This window comes from Hirundo rustica, chromosome 2, assembly GCF_015227805.2.
Source record: "Hirundo rustica isolate bHirRus1 chromosome 2, bHirRus1.pri.v3, whole genome shotgun sequence".
In the NCBI taxonomy this organism is placed as follows: domain Eukaryota; kingdom Metazoa; phylum Chordata; class Aves; order Passeriformes; family Hirundinidae; genus Hirundo; species Hirundo rustica.
In genome coordinates, this window is record NC_053451.1 from 81007795 (window position 1) to 81032024 (window position 24230).

At 34.5% G+C, this 24230-nt stretch overlaps 1 long non-coding RNA gene across 1 annotated transcript; it reads left to right on the forward strand.

Moving 5' to 3' along the window:
* Window positions 1-9348: 9348 nt before the first annotated feature.
* On the forward strand, window positions 9349-13455 carry LOC120749069 (uncharacterized). Its single transcript, XR_005699517.1, has 3 exons — window positions 9349-9497; window positions 11663-11699; window positions 13326-13455. It is a non-coding gene; the product is annotated as an uncharacterized LOC120749069 (long non-coding RNA).
* Window positions 13456-24230: the final 10775 nt, after the last annotated feature.

Here is a 24230-nt window from a genome sequence, read left to right on the forward strand (position 1 = left end):
AGCTGTGCAGCTTGTGATTTACAAGAAGAGCTGGAAAAATAGGAAGGACTTTCACTGCTTTATCTATAAGCTGAAGTGGTGATGGATCATTGTAAATTTATCACAAGAGAGCCTCCAGGGATCCTATTATTCAAGACACTGAATTTGCCTGAAGAATGAAGAAGTATATTGTAGAGATGATTTTTTTTTTTTTTTTTGCCTTTTCAGTACACTATGACATGACATTGCATAAACAAAATTTAGGATCTCCTGCATAGATAAGGTCTGTTCATATTGGCTAATTTGTGTGTTCTAGTCCATGATTGGCTGATACTTAAAAAAATATATATATGTATATATATCTCTCAAAGATGTAACCCATCTATGGCTATCAAATTCCCAATAGCAAGATAAACTATTACTCTATTAAGTGTTTTAGCATATTTTTCCTCCACATTGTATCTGTTTTGAAAGCTCAAAGTGTTACATGCATTCAGGTGACAGCAATTCCAAAGAATTTGGAGGAAACTGTAGGTCTTTCATGTGAGAGTATTTTCTCCAGAAAGCCCACACCTTGTAGACATTGTTTCCAAAATATACCTTTCAGTTTAACTTGAGGACTTCATTTTAAATTAAAAAAAACATTGTAAGGAGTGACATATGGAAAACTCTGATCATGATTTTCTTTTTTTCCTGGGGCAAATCAAACTGCTTTCTAAATTATCATGTCCCAGAGAGGAAAGACGTGAAAATAAGGTTCTGCAATTGACCCTGTCCTGAAGACTGGGATAGTAATGCTTCCTACAGAATAACTCAACAGACACCGTGTTAATGTGAAGTTCTTTTATAAATCTAGGCAGCAGCAGGCCAACATATATTCCCCAATGGACGCTGTAATGTGAACCAGTACGCATTTACTTTTAGAGTACAATGTACACGTTAATTTTCAAAAATCAATCCTCGGTAATTGATTTAATAGTTAATAATAACTGACTACTATGGTAGGCAGAAGAAAAGCTATTATGTCCATTAGAATGTCTGTTAAGTGTGAAAATACTTAATTTGTGACCAAAAGATTAAAAAAAAAAAAAAAGCCCAAAAACAAACAAACAAACAAAAAACAACAAAAAAACCCCAAAAACCAAAAACCACCACCACCACAAAAAAAAAAAAAAAAAAAAAAAAAAAAAAAAAAAAAAGTTTTTAAGAATTTTTTTTTGCTTTGCTTCAGCAGGCAATTTAGCCAGAAGTTTGTGCAGGTTGGAATTTTTATTAGATGCACCTTCCTCGCTCTTCATTTTGTTGATGTAGGCAGTGATGCAGTTGCTTTGTGTAGCCAAATATTGCACAAATTTATGAACTGCAGCTCCACGAGAAATGCTGAGCTTAGGAAGCACTGGGGAATAATGTAGGATTAGAGTAAATATAAGGAGACTTTGTCATGGCATCCACTTATGTCTGTGTAATGATATTTTACAAAAAATCTAAGCCATTTTAAAATAATCAAAAGCAAATAGAATGAGCAGAATTTTAAGGCTGAGTGTTCCTGAGAGAAGGATTTAGCTATAATATTCTTACATTTAAATAAGGAGTACATCAATTTAAATTAGAAAATTGCTTATTTTGCTGACTTGGGGCTTCAGTAAAAATACAATTGTGTAAAATTTTCAGAAACACTTTGAACAGGGATATAGCTATTTGGTTTCACAGACTTTTTGTCCTTTTGTGTTTAAATGCCATGTATTTTCACCAATGCCAAAGAGGATCCTACTCCCCCGGATCTCTTTCCACCCTCTTTTTAAAACATTATTTTACATTAATATACCTAAATATTGTGCTTTATTTCTTCGTCTAATTTATGGGTAACATCTCTTACTGTTTCAAAGGCTTCCTTTCAATTTACAACTTCTTAATGTTGAAATTGTGACATGTAAAAAATTACCTCATCTTACATTTAATCACTTGTAAGAAACTGATTCCTTGGCTAGTTCCCCAAATTATTTGTACACCCCCCTCCCAAAGAACAATTATTTTAATCAAGTAGACTCACCAAAAAAAAAAAAAAAAAAAAAAAAAAAAAAAAAAAAAAAAAAAAAAAAAGAGAGAGAGACGAGAATAGACGAATAGACAGAAAAATATTTAAAAGTTTGCTTAGCATTAGAATAAACATCTAATCGTTTTTTTTTCCCCTCTTATTTTGTTTTAAAGAAAGTTCTAAGCATGTACTTCAGTTACGGCATTGGTCTGAATGTACTTAGCTGTGTAGAACCTTTTCCTAATTTTGGTCTGAAAAACCAAATATGATTAATACTGAGGACATCAACTCTAGTGAAAGATGCTGATGCTCAGAAAATAATGTGCATTTCAGAATTTATCAACACATTGTGTTATAACTAATTTCCTTTATTTATTTTTTATTTTCTTCGATGCCAACTTTCCAATCTGTGGGGTTCAATTTGATCGAAATATTTAACTAATATAAAGGCATTACTAGATCTAGACTTTTGTATAACAGCAAGTAAATTGAAAACAAACCTCGTATCGCCATTCTCTTCACAAATAGTTGCAATACTAGTAGAATAAAACCACATCAAATATTACTTCATCTTTGCCTGTCAGCAGCTTAAATTCCATTTAATTTCTTTGGTGTGCATGTTAGCAGATTGCCTTTATAAACCCTTTTTTGGGTTTATTTGTCTCAATTTGCTGAAGTAGCTGAGTATGGTCCAAAAGGAAAAATAAATCACAGAGAAAGCTTATTATGAAATGTTTATATTGGTGAATTAGAAAGCAGTAGACAGTATTTTTTAGGCCAGATAAACTATGTGTTGCTGTCTTTGAGGGAAAAAATCAAATAAAATCTTTACCTTGCACACTCAAATTTTAATACAAAGGCTAAGCTGATACAGCAGTTACTTCTTTAATTATTTATGGATGAGACATGTGAAATGCCTGCCAAAGTTAGCAGAGAGAAAATAATGGCTAGTATTAAACATTTGACCTTGAAAGCAGCTCTGATTGAAAATAATTACCCAAGTTTTAAAACCTCTATTTCCTGTTCTGGTGGCAATGTCCTTCTTAAGCTGTAATAAATTGCCCAATCATTTTAGCATCAGATTAACTTGACTCAAGTGTTTATTTCACATTAAGCTTCAACATTACTGATGCTCCATGTGAAAGTAATATTAATTATCTTTTTTTTTTTTTTTAATCCACGCTTCTTTGGTGGTATAAATTTTCATTGAGTTTGCCCTCAATGTTCCTCTGAGGCCAGATGTCATTTCAACTTATCAAAATCTTAAAATTAACTCTGAATTTTCTGCTGACCTCTGTGATGTTTAGGTATTGAGCAGGTGCAAATGAATTCTCTTAGACTCCTTTGTTATGTCTATCTATGTTGTCAATCTAGTTTACATTAACATCTGGAAAATGGATATGGGAAAATTATTGGTCTTTTTAATTATAATTAGCTGTCAGTCTTCACAATGAGAGGTATTGTGGTCATTAAGTGAATAATATTGGCTCATGATTAATAGTTCATATGATACTTAAAAATGAATTATAAAATTTTTGCTTTCAAGCATAACAATGCTGCCATAACCACTGTGCATCGATTTATGTGGGTTTTGTGTTTTGGCAAACATTTTGCCTCAAGGATACCAGGTGTAGCTTTGTAGGGTCATTTGATTAATGTCTGTCTAGTAGCGTCACTGGTTGCTTTGGGCAAACTGTTCTATAAAAGGAAACCTTGCTGACATGGAAAAGAAAATTGCAAGTCTGGTGTGCATAAGAATTTAATTACAATAAACAACAATTAAGCAGATTATTATACCAGTGCAATTATTACTCTAAAGTTGACATTGTGTCAGCACTTTATTTTCATTGCTTTTGTAATCAATCTGTAGAATTTGCCTTGAGCTAAAACAGAAACTATTTTAAAAATCAACAACATCAAGATTTAAAACAATTTATTTTTTTAAGTTTATTTTAATCACTGGAAAGATTTTCAGAGTTTTCTTTCTTCTTCTTACTTTTTCAATCACAAAGCCATCAAAAAATATTTAGCATGTATCTACTTCATACAAGCCAAATTCTGCTGTCCTTATGCAGTAAGTTTCCCTCTGACTGAAATAATTGTGCACTACTGCTCCGCTGTAATGTGTGATCAAATGCAGCAATGCCTGGTAAGAAAACTAGTGGAAAACATTTTTAAAGCTTTTAAAGTGTTTCATTATATATCTCCTTCCTGTCTTTGGGGGTGAGAAAAAACTAAAGGAGACAGAATCTCCCATTTTGAAGAAAATGCATCTCCTCCACAACCCATATTTATTTTTGAATAGCAGTGACAATAGCAAGAGGATTTTCTGGGTATTGCAGCTGGAGATATTGTTCCTAAATGTGACCAACAAGTCCGGCTTTCTTTGTAGTTTCTTTCCTCTGCCTATCCACTTCATTTTTTAAAAAGGTAGAATTATCAATATAATTGACAGAGAAGTGATAGAATTTCTAAATGAAAAATAGAACTTTGGTAGACCTCAAAATAAATGCTTTTGAATACAGAGACATTTTCCTCTCTCCTACATGGCATTTCATGGTAATTGAGAAAATTTTATAGGGCTGAAATGACTCAGAAGAGAATTCTCTATATTACTCTTTGAAAGCAATGGAAGTACAATGAGAGTTTTGAGGAAAAAAAACCCAAAACAACAGTTAATTAAGGAAAGAAAATTTCTGGGGAGTAGTATAACTTTGATATGTTTCAGCTTTTGGCCGTACCTGCACGATGGCTGCAGTGAGAGTAAACCTGCAGACTGGCTCCAAATGCCGGCAGCCCAGCTGGGGTCAGCCCTTGGCAAAAGGTAAGGAAAAATAATGGGTCTGCAAAGCTCCAACTGCAAACTGTGTCAGCTGCTGTCAGAGAAAGTTCTCAAGAGAGGGGGTAAGCCTGCAGATTTCCACAGCTTTTGTAGGAAATTGCTGTTTGAAGAACTTAGGACGTGCTCATCTGAAGACATTCCTCCTCACCACCAATTGAAGTAAACCAAGCTGAAGACTGCTTCTCTGTCACGCTTAGGAGAAGGTCCACAAAGCTTGCCAAAACTGAGTTTCTTTCATTTTGCCATCTTCAGTGAATGGACCTAGAAAAATTCAGAATAGCAATGAGGAAAGTTGCCTAAGTCTGGCCCACTTAGTGTGCCAGCTGCCTAACAACCGAGAAAAAGAAGAGCAAAAGGATTTTCAGGGCTTTGGCTATGCTTTTCATCTGAAAGAAGACTATTTAAGCTGGTGGAACAGAATGATGGAACAGCAGCTGCTGTAAGTGCAGACAAGAAGCAAATGTGCAAACATATATTCATATTTCTAGTGGTGACTTAATTCTCTGTGAAACATCCAGGTCCAGGGCATCATTCACCATGGTGCTTTGCTTTATTTTCTGGTATTCTGATATCGCACCACTGGATTGAAACAGTCTCTTAATTGGAATGTTCATAAATGTGTAGCTGTCAAAAGAGAAAAAGCTATTTAGAGTAACAGGAGTTCTCTCAGGTATGCTTTATTTGCATTGTATAGCCAAGCCAGTATCCACCCCTTTCTTCTAGCTTTGCACAGCAATTTTCCGGGGGTCAATGGGCAACTAGGGTGTGGCTACTGAGAACACCTGTAAACCTTTCCCTACAAATATGAAGATTTGGCACAGGTGTGCACAGAAAGGTTGCTGCTAAATTCAAACCTGTCTTCCATGAGGTATACCTGCATTAGTACTAGAATGGGTGCATGAACTATTAATCTTAAAAAGCTCTGATTAGTGCAAGGTAAGTGACTTTTTATAGATACTGATGTAGTTAGGTTGGGTATTACACAAGTATAAACATGCAGGCTTTGTAATTTTTCCTTCTGTGGATATAGCTACAAATACATAAAGTGCCAAGAACTCCATGTGTGCTATGAATTTACTTGAGCTGTAATAGATACTTGCAAAGGTTAATATTTTTTTCTTTTTGTCAGCTTCATGGAACCCAGTAAAAACCATGGTACAAAAACCTATCTCTGAGTTTCATGGGTTTGGAGTATTTTAATATAAGTAAAGGGTCATTGTAATGAAGTTTCATGTGGAAAAATTGTTAAATCCAGAAACGTTAATAATAAGTAAGTTTTATTAGATTACTGGATAACTAAGGGATCATTATTATTCTGTTTTTTGCTGTAAAAGCATAGCTGATTAAATTTTTTGCTTGGAAATTGTTAATTTATTGTTTCTTGCCTACGTTATGGACTTCTCAAAATATATAGTTGAACACCACTTTACAATTCACTTGTAAGCACAGTCTGTCTGCATGTGCTGTCATCATTCTTTTGTATCTTATTTTTTGCTTATGATGGAGAAAGTGATGGGGTTATTTCCACATAATTTAATTGTAGAACTATTAAAGGTACTGAAGGAATCTCAACAACCCATTTAATTTAATCAAAACTGAGAAAAAAAAATAATGTTGTGTAATAAGTCATCATTTTCTCTTCTGAGATGTTATTTAATGTGCAGAGGTCAGTTTTCTATTTCTCTATTTATTAACCAGCTCTACCATGCTGATGTTTGGTACCCAGTTTCAGAATTTTTATATGAGTGCTGGAAGGAGTTACAACTACAAATCCTTCCAAACTGTGGATGCTTTTTTGTTTCTTTGTTACCCAGCACACCACACTTTTTCTGCTCATTAAATACTTCTGAATTATTTAATCAATTTTGTTTTTCTTATGGCAGGAATAGATATTATTACAGTGATTTCAGTCTCCATTTTCTGAGAGACTTTAATCTGAATGCTCTTACTGTTTGAGCTCCTCTGTGTTATAACTCTATAGACTTCATTCCTGACACTAAAGGACATACGTACTTAATGACAATGTTGCTTCTCTTCAGCATTATGGTTGTGGGTGGAAGTTTTAAGCCTGTGGGATGGGTGCATAATGATTGATTTTTCATTGTTAATTTTTAGTTCAAAGCATTTTAACCTTGGGGAGCGAGAAGAATAAATGGTCTTGCCCATGATAAAAAAGTTTTAAAAAAAGAGTTTTGTTTTGAAATCTCCAGTGTACTCAGTATTTCAGATATGATTTGATGAATGCAGTCTGTATTCCAGGGTTGTTGCATTTTTTAATAAGTTGGAAAAATATGACAGTGAATAGTGTTATTTCTAGAAAACACGATAGCAGTCTTTTCCAAATATTAGTGCCTAATTACACTGGGGAACAATAGGATTGATTTGTTATTGTTTGGTTCCCAATTGCCAGTGCTGATGTGTCTGAAAGGAAACAAAATGAGCAAACTGCCCCACATCAATCATGTAATGATGTTCTCAGATTTACTTATGAGGGATATTCTCTCTTTTCCCCATTCATTTTCTGTAACGATCATTACTTCATGTTTCACTGTGTCTTGATTGCTTGCTACCTGTCCAAGAGCTGATCCAAGCGGCTGGGCTGGGCTGGCTAATGAGCCAGCAGTGATTAACTGCAAAGGCCATTCAAGTCTGTGGCCAAAGCTATCTACACTGCCTCTAATCCAGCTTCTATTGAAAGTCAGGCAGCAATAATCAACCTCTCAGCTTGTGCCCCTTCTGTGAGTTCACCCATGTTTTGTCCTAGAGGAACGAAATATTTTGCTTCTAGAATATCTCCTGGAGGGTTTCTATCTCTTGAAATGTGCATAATGAGCTCATTTGTTCAGGGCAGGGTATAGGTGAAGGCAGGACTGGCATATTGCATTGCTTCATGTAGGAAAGCAGTAGTTGTTTTGCTAGTAATACATTATATTAAAAGAAAAACTACATTTCAAGTGGCCTTTTTTCCCATGCTGATTGTGCCCCATTTCTGTGGACATCATGTGTTTGAGGTTATTTTCTGAGGAAGCTTTTAAACATAACATTGCCTGTCAAAAAACAAGCTTGAAACAGCAAGGAAATATACCAGCATGGTGTTTGTGGATTTATATGCAACTGAACTTTAAAACTTTGTTAACACAGGAGATGATGACAGAAAACACTGACACAGTATCTACAATTAGTTTTAAAAATTGATGTGTATGTATGTTAAGATGTAAACATATTGGATGAGGAAAAGCAAGACTAATTAATGAAAGATTTTTCCAGTCCTCCCAAGAACAATAGTCCTCATAAATAAATAAATGTCTACATAAATGATGACAGCTTTCAACTGTATTTTACCTTCAATCATTCAAATTAATCAAGCTTGTGTACTCTAGTCAGTTGATGGCAGTGTTAGAAAAGTTAACTTCAGTTACTCAAGATTTCTAGACAAGGCACAGACAGAAGAAAACATATATATTAATGTACAGGTAAGTGTGGTGTTTAGTGTCCAATAGTTTTTCAACGTTTATGTTTTCAGTGCTTATCTTTGTTTAAACAGTAATATGTCATACCACAGTTGTGTTGGTCTGTCTCTTCAATCATTGCTGCCCTATGGAAAAAGAAAAGGAAGAGGATATATTGTCATGTAAACATTGCTTAAGATACACAGCAAACTAAACATTAATTGATGTCCAGGTTATATAAATTGTCTCACAGCTTAAATGCCCCAGCTTTGAGACAACCTATGTTTCTGAAACAAGAAGGAAACTGCGAGCTTAAGCTCAGAGAAAAAAAAAAAAAGTCTTTGCATATTGTCACTACACTGACACAACTGATTTTGTACACAAACACAACTGGTTTTGTAAGTAATAGAAAGCTTCAGTGTATGTGTGTACACTCTTTCAAGCAAATTCTCTAAATGCAGTAACAGCAACAAATGCACAGCCAAATCTGTTAATCAGGTGTTAATTGCATGAATTTTCCTCAGGGTTTTTTATCACCATTATGTTAAAAATAAAAGTTACAGAAAGTTAATCTAAATGGATATTAACATTTTAAATTTGTTGCTTCAGGGTCACTGTATAAAAGCAGAAGCTTTTTGCTGCCAGCCCCTCATGACATTGCATCTCGCTAAAATCAACATTTATGAAGCAGATTGATACGACTTCTGACCTTTAGACTTGGAGCTGTATCTGACTCCTGGCTGCATCAGGCAAGTGAATTAATGAGTGTACCACTCTACCTTGCTGTAAGGTCTGTTCCTACAACGATAATCATCATGGCTCTGTTATGCTACAGTGGTTGAGGTCCTGTCACCCATCCCATTACTGAAACAGGGATTTTAGAGGGTTGATAATTCAGCAATAGAAACAATATTTATGTTGCAGTAGTGCAATCAAGGATGAATACAAGAAAGTGAAGACTAACTGGTACTACTGAACATTGTTGTGGTAGGATCCAGTCTGCCTAAAGTAGCAATCTCTTTTTTCAGGCTTGTTATGAAGACCTCCATGAGGATAAATATATTTCCATAAACAGTGCTGTGATGGGTGTCTGCAGGCCTTTGGAGGGTCACCATGTCTCCATGCACCTCTTGAGACCTTCCCTGGCACCCACACTTCTGACTGCAAGGTGTGGGATCCAAAGCATGCTCAGGTACCTGTAGTACCTCAGAATATTTTTATTAATTAGATATTATTGTTTGCAACTTACAGCATTTTGATCTGGACATATGCAACTGTTTATTTAGGCTTCTGTCAGTGGGCCTTCTCTGTTTTTTTTAGGAGATGGTGCTTACCTTCTCCAGTTTCAGCAGTCTGAAAATTAGTCATTAAGTCAAAGGCAGTCACTTCAACTCCTTGAACAGCCAGTGGAAGTCTACTGGATTTGCTTATCTTAGATACTCATTTTCATAAGATTAAATGTCCTCCAGAGGTGTCTTTTTTCCTCCAGTAATGATAACTAAAAAAAGTGTATGCAATTGTCTGGAGTTTAGACATTTAACCCATAGATCCATTCATTAAGGCAAATGATTAATCTCTTATGCTGTGGAGACAGAGTCCTAAGTTCGGAGGTTTTAGTTTGCACTGCTAAAGAATATTAAAACACTTGTACACATATTTGAATAAGTTAAAAATTTCTTATGCCAGGCAAGAAACAGGAGGGTACCAGCCCATATATATCAATATGTCTGTACATAGGGATAGAGGTTTCTCTTTAATGAATGAGTTAGACCTGTATTCATGCACCAATACAGCCATTTGGCTACCTGAATATATATGGAAAAGCCTAGATAATTATTTTCATACTTTGGACTGTGTTTTCTCCCTCAGAATGATAAAGCTATACCTCGCTTTCATATGAATCAACATTCTAGCATTCCATAACATCTTGAGATTATTATAAATTTATTCTGGTCACATCTGAATTTGTGATAGTCCATAACATATCATTATTCTTCTTCATTAATATTTATTTTTATTCAATTAATTAATTGTTTACATTGTTCCTTATTTACTCTTAGGTGTGGATGTCACTTGTTTGGGGTTTTTTTTTGTTGTTTGATTACAATCATTAAAGGAACTCAGTTAAATGTAAGGGCTGTGTGATGCTAAGCATATTGTTCAAATGGTGAACAGAACATGAAAAGGCATTAGCCAAGAGCTCTACATTCTTTCTTTTATTTCAGTCTCAGAGACTGGTTTAATGACAGAGGTGGTATTTTAACTCATTTTCCTCGATAAATGAAGTACCACTGCCTAGTAGTTTTAGAACATTTCTGACATAAAATAGTTTTATTTCTTGTGATCTCTCTTCCTCCATGCCAAACTTACGTTTGAAAATTTATTGAACACTAGAGATGAAAAAGACATTCTCCTTTGTGATTACTAACCCTATGTAAATTCATTTCTAACTAAAATTCTTTTACCCTAATCTCCTTCTTGAGTGTCTGCATTCTGCCTAAATAAGATAAAGTATATGTAACGCAAGAAGCAATATATTCCCCCCATCTTTGTCCAAACTAAGCAGTACTTTATTTTTGTAGAGTGGACTAATATATTCATGGTCAGCTGTGTTGGAATCTGTCAAAATAATTGTTTCTCTTAGTGACATACATCTTGAATCACTCTTGTCTCACATATCCATGAAATACTGTAAAGTATTTCTTAACAAAGTTCAAGTATTTTACTTGAATAAAAGTTTAAATTTTAGTAAATCAACTCAAGGAAAGTTTTGCAAAAACACAATTATAAATTCCATGCTTTTAGCCAAATTGCCAAGATGAAAATGGGCATAAGCTGCCTTTTTTTCTATTTGTTCTGATTATCTGTTAATATAGCAAAGTGCAAATCAATTTGCAAGAGTACATTTAAACTCAGTGAGGGTTTTTTTGTTGTAGGAAGACTTCTAAAGAGATAATATTTTCAAATATTTTTTAATGTAAGAAAGAGAATTGCTGATTTACAGTTGAAGCAAATTTCATATATTTTTCAGAATGAAAAATAATATTCTGGACAGACTATTTGGAGATTTAAATGCAATTTTGAAGTATTTTAGTGAGCATACTGAATATAAGCTTTCATTAGCCTGTGATTGTTAGGTCTTGGTGATAATTCTTTATCAAAGCACTTCTTGTAGGGTGAGTTATTATTTTTTACAAGCTAATGGTGCAATAATTTTTTTCAGCTCCATACAAACTTGTTTTAGCTGTTAAAAAATCTGACTTGCACACAGAATTATTCTTCACTCACAACTGATGTCTCTTGTTTAACAAATATAGAGCTTATTTTGATCTTGCTAATATTTCTCTTATTTCTCAGGAGAAAACACCATAACATCCTCTACAGATAGCAATAGGTATTCTTAATTTGTTAAGGATTAATTTCATAATCAAAAAAATTATTTCAAAACTGATCTTACATGACTGTCTTTAGGCATTTAACCTCAGTCTTTCTTTAGGAAGGTGGTTGTCCTACTTTCCCACTATGGTGAAGAGAGAGAAATAAGTTTCAAAGGGCGATTTAGCCTATACGTGGGCCAACTCACCCCTTGAGATGAGTATATTTGTACAACCCACATAGCTCTTGGACTTCTAATGTGTTTACCACTGATAATTTTGTGAAACTTTTGCTGCTGGACCACAGAAATTCTGATGATGCCTGGGAAGTAAATTACCTTCCTGTTTCCAGATGGAAAATTGCATTTAAATACAATTACATATGTTATATGGGTAGTCTTCTACCTAACCTAATCTTAGAAACTCTCTTGAGCTAATAAAGCAAAAGATCAGGTTTAAAGACCCAACTTTTCAGGTGACACAGAATTCATACTTAGGAATGTATGGAAATCACTGCTCCTAATAATCCTCTATAGACAAAGAATGAAAGTTGGCTGCTTTGGCAACGTTCCTGATGAAATTGTAAACAAGTGAAATAGTTAACTGCCAAATTGGAGTTAAAATCTTCACCCCAAGGATTACATCTGGGAACTTCAGGCGTTTAGAAATATCCTTCAAAGTAAAGTTTTTTAAAAATTAGGCCTGTACAGAGGGAGTCAGCTTCCAGCAAATCAGGTCTTTTGTACACGATTCCCAAAATTTGATTATTCCCAAATAAACCTATTTTATCCTCTCATCAGGCATGTAATTTCACCTTGTGTTAGATGTATTTTGATCAATTTCAGTCATGTAAGGCTCAGATATCTAAGTGTAAGCTTGACATTTGAATTATTCTGTATTGTCTATTTTTGGATGAATTACTCTTTTCCCCTACTTGTTGCTTCCATTATGGAAAAGTCCAGATTAGATATGAATATCTAATTTTTGAGAGATTGAATTAGGACAAATGAACTCCTTATATATTGTAGTTATAACACTGAAATCCAAAGAAGAAGTTAAATTTCAGAACTGCAATTTCTGTACATGCTGAGTTTAATTTTGAAACTTAAAGTTCACTTACATGTGTGTGAAAGAAAAACATGAATGAAAGAGATTGATGCATCTACATCTTAACAGGTTTTTTATAATACTACTAATAAACTGAGGTACAATAATAATTGCTGAGAGTTGTTTTATTTTTTTCTTTTTTTTTAAATTTAAACAAGTAGCCAGTTGTTCCCTCCCACTTATTTTAATTTTTCTACCATCAGAGTAAATTATTAAAAAAATAGCCTACAGAACTCATAATTTTTATGGTGCCAAAATCCTTGCTAATATTTTCCATGATATGGCCTTTAATGTAGAAATATTTTCAATGCACTAAACACAGTCAGCATTGTGGAAATAAATGGCAAAGACTATAGTATGGGATAGCTGATTAAGGATGACAACTCTTTTCATTCTTCAGCTAAATGTTGCACATGCTGAAGGGGAGATTATTTGTAATTTATGGTCAATAGAAATTTTGTGAAAGTTAGGTCTAGATATTAATTTGAAGTATCTCATCTCCTTTAACCTTGTTCTGTCATTGATCTTGATTGCTGGAGATTATTCAGCACTCCAGTCTTACAGAGTCCTGGGTCTGCTGTGAATCTGTCGTCTAAAGGCTGGTTTTGAACTTTATGGAAAAAGAAACAATATCTACATGAAGGATCTGGTACTGTTTTGAATTATGGCAAGTATTGATTTTAGGTTTTCATTTTTTTCCCCACAATAATTGTTGTTGTTATTGTGGTTTTAATTTGTGATGAGCATGTTACAACATCAGAAAAGCCTGTAGAAAATCTTGATTCCTTAAGTACTTTTACATTAGAGAATGATTTAGGCTATAAAACACAGCATGACAAGCTGAGGATAAATATGCAAGTATCTCTCTTACTCTTCGAAGACTGATCAAGTTAAAAGATGACTTGCTTTACATTTCATGACAAAGTCTTTTGGATACAACTTTTGGGAACTTATTTCTGATAACCTTAATGAAAGTGATTTTTTTTTTTTTTCCAAGTTGCATTGACTTCTGAAAGGCAGACTATAGATAACTGCCAGGAAATAAGTTATCAAAATATAGCTGTCAGTGTATGTAGCATTTACCAGCTCTTTCTACGATGATTAAACTAATAAACTTACCAGGTAAGATAAATTGCTGACAGAGCCCTGGACTTCTAAAACCAACCCTTTTTCAGAATTTATATATGGCTATACTGGATATATCTGGGTGAGGTCGTGATCAGTCTGACAGACTAGATAGTTTATACATACTTTATGTAGAAAGGTGTAATAAAAATTGTAATAGCACTGTATCATTTTGCTCTGGTTTATTTCTTTCTTTAAAAAAAAATTAAATCTAGACTTTATTTGTGATAACACATTTGTTTCTGGGCATTTGTTTTTGTAGATTTGTTTTAAACCTTAGTAACAATTTCACAGGTGCTTCTAATTTTCTGTTTAACTTTTTTTAAAGATCATATTTTTTTTAATTATTATTTTTAAAGATTATTTTGTTTAGGATCAAAACAAACACTGGTGACATTGGGACTATTTGTCAGTCTTTTTGAAATTATTGTTCTGAATGATGATTTATAGAGGACAGTTTGCTCTTCTTTATGGGCTTTTTTTTTTTTTTTTTTTTTTTTACACCAGGCTTAGTGTTTTTTAATGTCAAAAAGTATTTAATAGATGGAATAATTGAGAGTTGGACTGCTTTGATTTTTGCATTGCTGCATTATTTGGCTCCAACTATTTAAAGCTGTTTACAGACCACAGCCTGTTTGTAGAACAGCAGGTGGAGACAGGGCATTCAATAAAGAGAGTAGCAAAGTCAAAAATCCCTATTCCTTCTTATTAATTTTTTTTTAAAATACAGATTTATTTTTAATATTTCAATTATAAATTATTAATATGGTATTGTTAATATTAATTCATTTAATGACTCTACTCAATTGAATTTATTTTAAATATGAAAAATGGAAAAAATGTAGACATTAATACTCAGCAAATATATTACATATCTATGATATATATAAAACTTATATGTAAAATATTAATATATTTATGCATAATTGCAATAATAGTTGTCCTATTAATAATCAGTGTTTTGGGTATAATAATTTTGTTTTACATCCTTCATGCATAATGATTTTCATAATTATGTGCATAATTATGTTCATAATTATGATCATATGATATGCATGTACACCAAAAAGAGCCAGAATATGCAGACCAAAATGGCAGTCAAAGTTGCACATCTGAAAGTTTTTTCTCCACATATGGCAAAATCAAACAGAAATTTCTAGAGCCTGCTCTCTTGTGAAAAATCTGCCAAGCTAACCAGTTGATCACATACGTGTTATGGACAGGGTTTCTGGTGCTGTTTTCCCAAGGTTATACTATTACCTCTGAATCTCTGTGCCTTGAAATTTCAGTGTTTCACTTGTAAACACCAAAGTGAGTTTTTTTAAGACAGGTTATGATGGGTATTTTGGGGAGGTAAAAGCCTGGAATTTTGCGTATAAGTTCAAAATACCCTTTTGAAGGAGAAATTCTCTATGTCCTTATTGGAATACATCATGGTATTTAGCCCCTACTTTGTTCTGCTACTCTCCAATTTTTAAAGACTTTTTTACAGGTAAAACTCAAAACTGAACTGTAATTTAAAGTGCATCTTGAGCTGGCATTCCTGCAATGTCTGGCACTGCACCCCTTCTCCAGTGTTCCTGTCTTTGACTGTACGTGCTTGAGAAAAAATAACCTTTAGCTCTTGCAGACTAATGTTTGTTGATGTTTCTTCAGGAGATACCAGATTGCTTGTATGAGTGAAACTCCTTCAGAGATCTGTCTAACCTGCTTAGGTCAGGATGCCCCTGGACTAGACTGGCTGATCTTCTGAAACATGCTTATGCATTTGCAATAAATTCTAAGCAGATCATTTTTCTCATAGAATATTATGTTTTTTATTTCTCAGCTTGTCAGTATTCTGCATTTAACAACAGCAGACTGAACATACAGTACAGACTTAAATTGGTTACCAACTCTAGAAGCTTCCTTCATCCACATGGCTAATATTTTGGGCATATGCCCATTTAGATCATGGTGTGTGAGAAAGATGAAAAATCTCATTCTGTTTTCCCAGATGTTTTGTTTGCCAAAGGGAACAGCTGCCATTGTCACAGTTGTAAGCCCCGTGTTTGACAGCACCTTATGTCAGACCCTGCAATGAAATTTTGTGGGGTTTGTTATTTTTCCTTCATGGCAAAGTGATGATCTAACTTTAGGAGGCAGAGCATTGCAATAGAATTTGGCTGGCATAAGAAATCCCTATGAAAATTATGGCAATACACCAATGCCTGCATGCACAATTTTAGATTTTTCTTTAGAATTTAATTTCAGACATACAAGTCTTCTCATAAGAATCAATCCTTTTTTGCATTTTAGGGACATAAGCAGTTGATAGGTTTTCCTAGTCCTCTTAAGTAGACAGATATAGTGCAATGCTTTATGAACTACAACGGAGATAGCTGGGTTTCAAAACTAATGCAATCTGAGAACTAAAGTTGAATTAATATCTGGGACTTATCTTTTCCTACTTAAATAGTTCATGCTGAAAGAAACAAAGCACTTTGACCATGCTTTTGATATACCCTTATGAAATGTTATCCTGCAATCTCCCTCTAGGTATCATTCATTATGAATTATGATGTAAAAATTACTCTCTGACTTGATGTCACATAAAATATTTCTGGTCTACCAGTGCAGACAAGGTTTATTTAAGCTGCAGTTGTGAAGTTTAGATTACAAAGTTATTTTAAATTTTACAACATGCATAACAGAGATTGAGGATAAAATGACAGATTTGCAAATCTTCCTGTAACAGTGAAAGAAGTCAATGTTATGAGTCTATATGCTTTGTGAATGTCATAAAAATATATATATTTTTAATGTGATGTAGCTGGGAGAGAACTGGAGATGGGAGACCAAACTACACTATACCTAACAAATGTTGGTCACATCGCTTACCCCGTGACTGGAATGACAGTACATAATACTGTGATGCTCATGAGGGTAGCTCCAGGGCTCACATGGGGTGGAAGAGCAACAGAGAAGAATAAACTAAACTGGTGAAAGTGAAAATGCTTTGAGAGTCTCCCAAACAGTAGTGTGTCTTCTGCAATTGTGATATATATGAGCGCAATATTCATATATGTACCTTATGTGGCACCGTGGAGTGGAGTAGAGAAAGGGAGGGACAAGGCGCAAAGGCCAGAATATATCACCTATGAAGTCAAAGATAGGAAAACATGACTTGTTCATATAAGAAGTTATGGCTGCCTCAAGGCTTTTTCTCTTTGAGCTGTGTTCAGGAATGGAGAGAGGGCAAAATCACCTGAGAACATGCATTGGAACCCAACAACAGAGTGCTTTTACTAATTTGGTAGTTGTTTTTTTTTTTTCCCCCCAAAACTACCTTCCCCCTCTTCCCCATCAGTCTCTTCTACCTGTGGCTTGAATAAAAGTCAGACTTTACTTTGTTTGGTTAATGTAATTGATGCTATTTTCAGGTCTGGGAAAAGCTTTTCTTTTCAATTCCAGGCTGAGAGAGCTGGGGTAAAGGAAGGAAGACACAAGAAAAATGAACCAAGAGCTGAACAGCAAGGTCATGCTTCTGGTTTTGTATGTAAGCTTTTTTTTTAATATGCATTCATTGTCTGTGATACAGACAGAAACATTCTTATGAAAAGGTGCCTGCGAAAGTGATGCAAAACACCTTTTGGCGTTGGGCTCGTACCTATACAAAATTACTTTAGCTGAGGTGCTTATGTTTGTCATCTTCAGTGCCACAGATGATAGAAAGAAAATGGCACTTTCTGTTCTTCTACAAGGTGGCTTAGCAGGGAGAGTTTCTTTCTGATGACTGCAGCCCGGGCTCCAGGATGGGGCTCAGACATAAATTAAGTATCTCTGATATGATCTGGTCAATATTAGTCTAGGCCTTGAGGGTTGGCATGGTAAGGAGGGCAAAAGTAGTCATAGTAGAGGGCAAGGGACTTGCTGTAAAGCCGAGCTGGAGGGAGAGGAAAGTGAGGATTAATAGCAGTCATTCCCAGAGAGATGGGTAAAAGGAAATTATAGTCTCTGTTATTTGAAGAAAGGGCCAACTAATTTCTAGATGAGTTTAAGCCATGGAGCTGTAACTGTGCCTAGGCCCTCTCTCCATATCTCACTGCCCCTCACATCTTTCTGGGACAAAAGGCCAATAATAGTTCCTTAGTTTGATCCCTGATGCACTATAGATCAATGCACCTTACCTTGATTTGTGCATTGCACCTATAATTTTGGTTTGAACTGCAGCCCATCTTGGTTATAGGTAGAATAGTTGCTTAATGGACCATCAGAAAGTAATGAAAAATCACAGCTTATGGCTTCCACTCATCTGTGCAAGAAAAACTCTCTGATTTATAGTTCTGGAACTTCTTCACTGTAAATTGAATATATCCAGATGATACAGAGGAAACACACCACACTCTTAATGAACTCTCTCTTAAGATTGTATTTCAGTAACAATGAAAAATCTGAAATCAGACTAAGTAATCTTGTATTGCTACATGTTCAGTGTGTATATTACTGTATTTTTCACTTGAATGTGGACTAAAATACACTTTTTATTGAGTCAGCCTAGAGCACAGAGTTAGAAGCAAACCAGAACATTATTTTATTATAACTTTAACTTTACCTGTACATGATGATTTTACAATAGCTGAACTGTGCCAAACATTCAGAGCAGTGCTTCAGAGGACTTGTACCCTAAAGGCAAAATAGGCTCAATACAGTGCCACAAATCAACCTCTGACAATAGTACAGTGAAGTGCATAACACACTTTCCAAAGTGCCTTATAAATATAAAAAGAGAAGTGCAAAGTAAGGAAGAATGTTTGCCTTTAAGCTACTTCTCTACAGCTTGTAAATATAATCTTACAGGTTTCTTAATAGAACAGTTTCTGGTGTTCTGTTCATTTTCCATTAGTTATGCAAAGGACTTATCTGTCTGCCCTGTACTGAGAGTCCTCTTTTTACCTTCAGAGAAGCAAAATTGTGAGACCACTAATCAGTAATGAAATCTTCAGTTCTTTGTTCCTGTTTGAGAGACTCAATTTCATCCTCTCCTTCTAAGCAAAGGAAGGCACCATTGTTATCCTCAAATTACACATACATAAAAAAGCTATAGAGGCAAATGCTACTAATTCACAGTTCAATTGTTAAGAATCCATCCTCAATCCTTTCCTCTTTGTTCATTATAACCAGCTGTTGAGTCAGTTCAAATGAAGACACAGTGAAGCTGGATTGTTTACTTGAGTACATACAATCATTTAGTAGAACAATATATGCTGTATTCCTTACCTTTCCTGTGGTTCTTTTACTCAGAACAATATATAAATTATATAATATATGAAGCAGATCATTGTTTGACATTGCTGAGTGGATGTAAACACTGAGTTTGCAGGTAAATTGTGGAATCTGGTATGTGGTAGGACTGATCTCATAGTTAAACAAGAAAAAATAAAACATATTTTCCTAATTTATTCAGTATGGAAACAATCTAGAGTAAAACACGGCCTCTCAAACATAAAATTCTTAGCTAAATAAAAGGTCTTTCCAGTCTCTAAAATACTGAAGCCAATAAAATGGTTATTATCCATTATACATGTCTACACATTTAGAAAAATGAAAAATAACTGATGGTAGATTTAGGAAAAAAGTTATCTTTCATTTCATGAAACATACATCTCAATAAATGTCATCAATAAGTCTGGAACACCTTTGCAGAATTGTGTCTATCATATGTTGGATAAGGAATTAGCTATTGTCTGCAGTCTGTCAAGGATTGTTTATTTTATGAAGGTATTGTACTCCAAAAAAATGAAAGCAGAAGCAAAAATGGAACGAGACCACAAAAATGAAAATAATTTCTGTGCGTGTGAATTTAAAGGTTAAAAAAAAAAAAAATCAAATCAAGGAGCTCTATAACTTTTAGAAGGTTTTTTGTTGTTGTTGTTGTTGTTGTTTTTTTTTACACTATATACCCTCCAGTTCTGTCCTGCAATGAATAAAGTTCATAGTGGAAAAGAAATGTCAGAATCTACTGAATTAAAGAAAAAGTAATTTAAAACCTGTTACAAGAATCCAGTTCATTAAGCTTCCAACAGGAAATGCTCATCAGTAGCTATCATGCTGGAAACAACATTTGTATTAATTGAAGGAAGCATGAAAAGCAGTTAATTATGAGATATGACTTTCTCCTCATGGAAATTCGCATGCCTGTGACCAGTATGCCTATTCAAATTGCTGCTTAAGAACTTAACACCATCTAAACATCTAGTTTCCATCATAGCAACATCTAAAAAGCCAATTTGCTCCTTGGCAACTAGGCTGTCTGAAGTGTCACAGTAACTTTCACCAGGACCAATCACCAGGACCAAATGCAACGTCCTGATATTTATTATATTTTCCTAGTTAAGACTCCAGGTAAGTGAGATGGAGAGACTGGGTATGTATCACCTTCATTAATCTACTCTTCCCTTGATTCACACACTGCTGTTTTCGCTGTGTACAAATCCCAGAAGGAAATATTTATGTGGTTTGGAAGAAGAGGCTGCTGGTGCTGTTTCAGCTGATTTTCTGTATTAGAATAATGAGCAGGAATGATTAATATTGTTAAAAATTTAGTAGCTTGTTTTTCCATATTTAACTCTCTAAATATGCATTTGGTTTACCATAAAGAGACAGTCTAGTTAGAATAAATGCTTTACTAAAATTAAATAACATCTGATTTATATGAATCTATATCATCAACATTCATAAGTAATTATCTTACTCCACACAGTTCCAACTCATTTTCCCAGACCAACAGATCAGCACAATGCAAATAAAGAAAAATATGTAGCAAATTAATCCTCCCCTAACTTCCTTTTATTTTTGAACTTAAATATTTCAATAAATAAACCAAGAAACTTTGCAGGGAAAGAAGTCCTTCTTGTCACATAATTATACTGTGTACCAGATTGTGGCTGCGCCTTTCCGTGCCGGGCAGACGCGGGCCCCTGGCTGGCTCAGATCTGCCCAGCGGCCAAAGCGTTTTCAGTCTGGGTATGCAAACAGGTTAACTTTACCTGCTGGACTCGGCTTCTCAGCAGCAGCTGGTCCAAACAGTGTTGTGACTGCGGCGGTAGATGAAAGGATGGCTCTTGGCTAAGTAGGTTTAAAGATGGTTTATTCAAGCCGAGCTGCGGGAGATCCGCAGCTCGTCCAAACTGCAGGCCCGAGAGAGTTTGAATTTCCCTCCCTGGTCTTATAAGCGGGGGAGGGTTCAGGGGAGGTCACAACAGGATAAAAATCAGGGAATTCAGGGGGTAACAGGGGGTGTCCACTTCTAAGCCTCTGACCACTGACAGAAAGGGAAAAGGAATTTCCCCGGGCATCAGCCTATCACTTGATGCCCTCCCTGGGAATTTCCCAAGCTGTGGAGGGGTCCTGAAGTGATAGACAGGATGCCCCAGAGCGGGGTGGGGGGGGGAGAGAGGGGATTAAACAAGGATAGGTGGGGGGTGGGATGATTGACATGAAACAACTCAAAGGGGATGGACTGTTACAGAACTGGGGGCACAGTGAACTGAACCATAATATAAAACTTATAAAAACTTAATAAAACAATTCTTGCACTGCCACATCAGATGGATGGATGGATGGCTTTTCACTCATCATAAACACATCTAAATCATGAGGTGCCATAGTAGCAATTTGCCAAAATGTGGCAAAAGTACAACCATACCTTCAGAACATATTTCATATAAGGGCACAAAAGGTTCCTGGTTTTCAGCTCCAATTCAATACCAGGTTTTAACATTTGTCTACATACGATGATCTACAGGTTCTTGGATTACAGCTGTAGAAGATCTTAGGGAGATCGTAATTTTAAAATTGCCTAACCCTTGAATACTGGAGTGGAAGAAGCACTGGCTTCACAAAGCAGGAGAACTGATCTGTTATAATCTGTCCATGCTAATGATCCTGCTGTTACCACTTCTGCTCTTCTCAAAAAAAGCTGCATCAAGACCTATTTGTGTTGATGCCAGCACAGGCTTGGAGGTCAAACACTGTGTTCTGAGCATTTGTTTATATTTATCAGGAACATTTTTTCAATTAGGTTTCCCAGGCTTCAGCAACTACTGACAGATATTTTAAAAAAAACCCAAACAAACAAACCAAGAAAAATACCCCCAAAAAAACCCCCACCACCATGTAAAATAATAAATATTGAAATCCTCCCTCCACTATGAAAATTGCACACAAATCAAGTATTGGTGTCCATCAGACCCATCATCATATATTAAAAGTCATTAATGATCATGACCAGGGAAGAGCAAAAGCTGATCCTAAAAAAGGACATTTGATCTAAGCCTAGAGTACATAGGTTATGTAAATTATATGGAGAAGATGTTTTAAATTGTCAGGAAGTATTAATTAATGATAAAGTTGCTCACTTATATAGAAATTGACTTTGGAATCACCAAAGAACAAGTCTGAATTAAATAATATTTTTAAAGTAGCAATGGATTCCAGGGTTTAATATTAACTTTTATATCTACAGTCTGAAATTTTTGAAAAATACTATTATAGTCTACAGTGATTTGTAATAATGATAAACTAAATATTATTTACCATAAATTACATGGGTGGAGTTATCCCTAAGCTGTGATATGAATCTTTAGAAATTACATTTTCTGACAGACGTTCAGTAGTCAGTTGGGTCTCAATTGTCTCAGTCCAGCACTGAACTTAAAGCTTTAAGTTGAGAGCAGTGCTATGCAGAATTTTCCAAAGTAAAATCCCATTTGATTTTTGATGCATTTATTTCTATTGCAGACTGACCAGTTTGATATGTGCATTTTTTAATTAGGACTATTATCTATTAAAGTTATGTATTTTTCTTTATAGACAGATTTGTGCTAGGTATTTCCAGATGTGATTAAGTATTAAAACTGCAAAGCTCTTTCTATTAACATCTTCCTGTTCTTTCTCCTCAGAACTGAATAAAATGTCCTCTTTGGCTCTTGTTAGTTTTGTTAACAGAAATTTTTCCCTATTTAATTTTAGCAACTTAATGCAATTAAAATTTTGTACATTTTCCTAAAGTAAATCTCTGTTCAGAAAACTTAAATTCAAAAGAACTTACTTGGATTCTTTTTAGATCCTTTTAGTATGTAAGAATAAATCCATTAAAGAGTTCATATTATTCATCTATTATTCAAAATTTGTGATGTTACTTATGACTTCTACCTCAATCATTTCATAACCATTGTTTTTCTGAATACCTGAAAGTGAAACTGATTGTGACTCATTTGAAAAATGTTGGATGGCAAGAGAATCTACTTCTTTGTAATAAATTTGTGTGACCTTTCAATAAGAAAAAACTTTTTTTTTCTTTTATTGTTGGTTTCCTTTTTTAAAGCCAATTTTCACTTGAGAGGTCTGAGATAATGGTCTTAGAAATTGATAGGACTGGATCAGGCCTTTTACCACAAAAAGAGCATTACTGGTGGATTACTTACTAAAGAATGTGTCTGTGGAAAAAAAATAATCACAATATTGTTGAGATGCAACCTCATTGTTATTTCATGACTATTTAGGAAAATCTTTTGATCAAGGCATCATATAGTAAAAATGATAACACACTTTATTTATGGGATAATTGTGGTACATTATCCCCAAGTACAACATCATATTCACAGTGGGGAAGTATTTCCAATCTGTAATAAATATTATTTTGAATGGAACCCTACTAAGATAATGTCTGTCAATTACAATATATTTTAGTGATTAATAAAGCATCTAAACACAAAATTAAGCAGTCATAGTGGTTAATAATAGATTTCAATAAACTTGTTCTCAGCCTTGCTATTTCAATTAAACTGAAATATTTAAATGCTGAAATATTATGAAGGAGGCATGAATTTTCAATGTCAGCAAAATGTTAAACAACTCAGTATTTAGAGGGAGGAAATTCTATCTTTTCTGCAATCAGTCTTGAAGGCTCTGGAGGTATTTTCAGTTCTAACATGTATATGTTTACAGGGATGCTGATCATGAAGAACTGAAATGTTACTCTGAGTATGGAGAATCTTGGCTCTATGAAAATTTTCACTTTATGTTTGTGGCAATGTATTTTTTTATGGCACCAAATCTGGCTATGATACAAATTGACAAGATTTAAAGGCCTCAAAGGTAAGGAAGTTTCTTGCCTATCAAATGAAAATATTTGCTGTGAAACCATATTTCTTCTTTTCATACTATGCAGTTTTTATTTCAATGCATCCTTTGACCACTAACAAAAAATTTAGTAGAAAATAAACACAGAAAATGTAGAAATGCTTGACTAGAATAATTTCTGCAATATTAGAAAT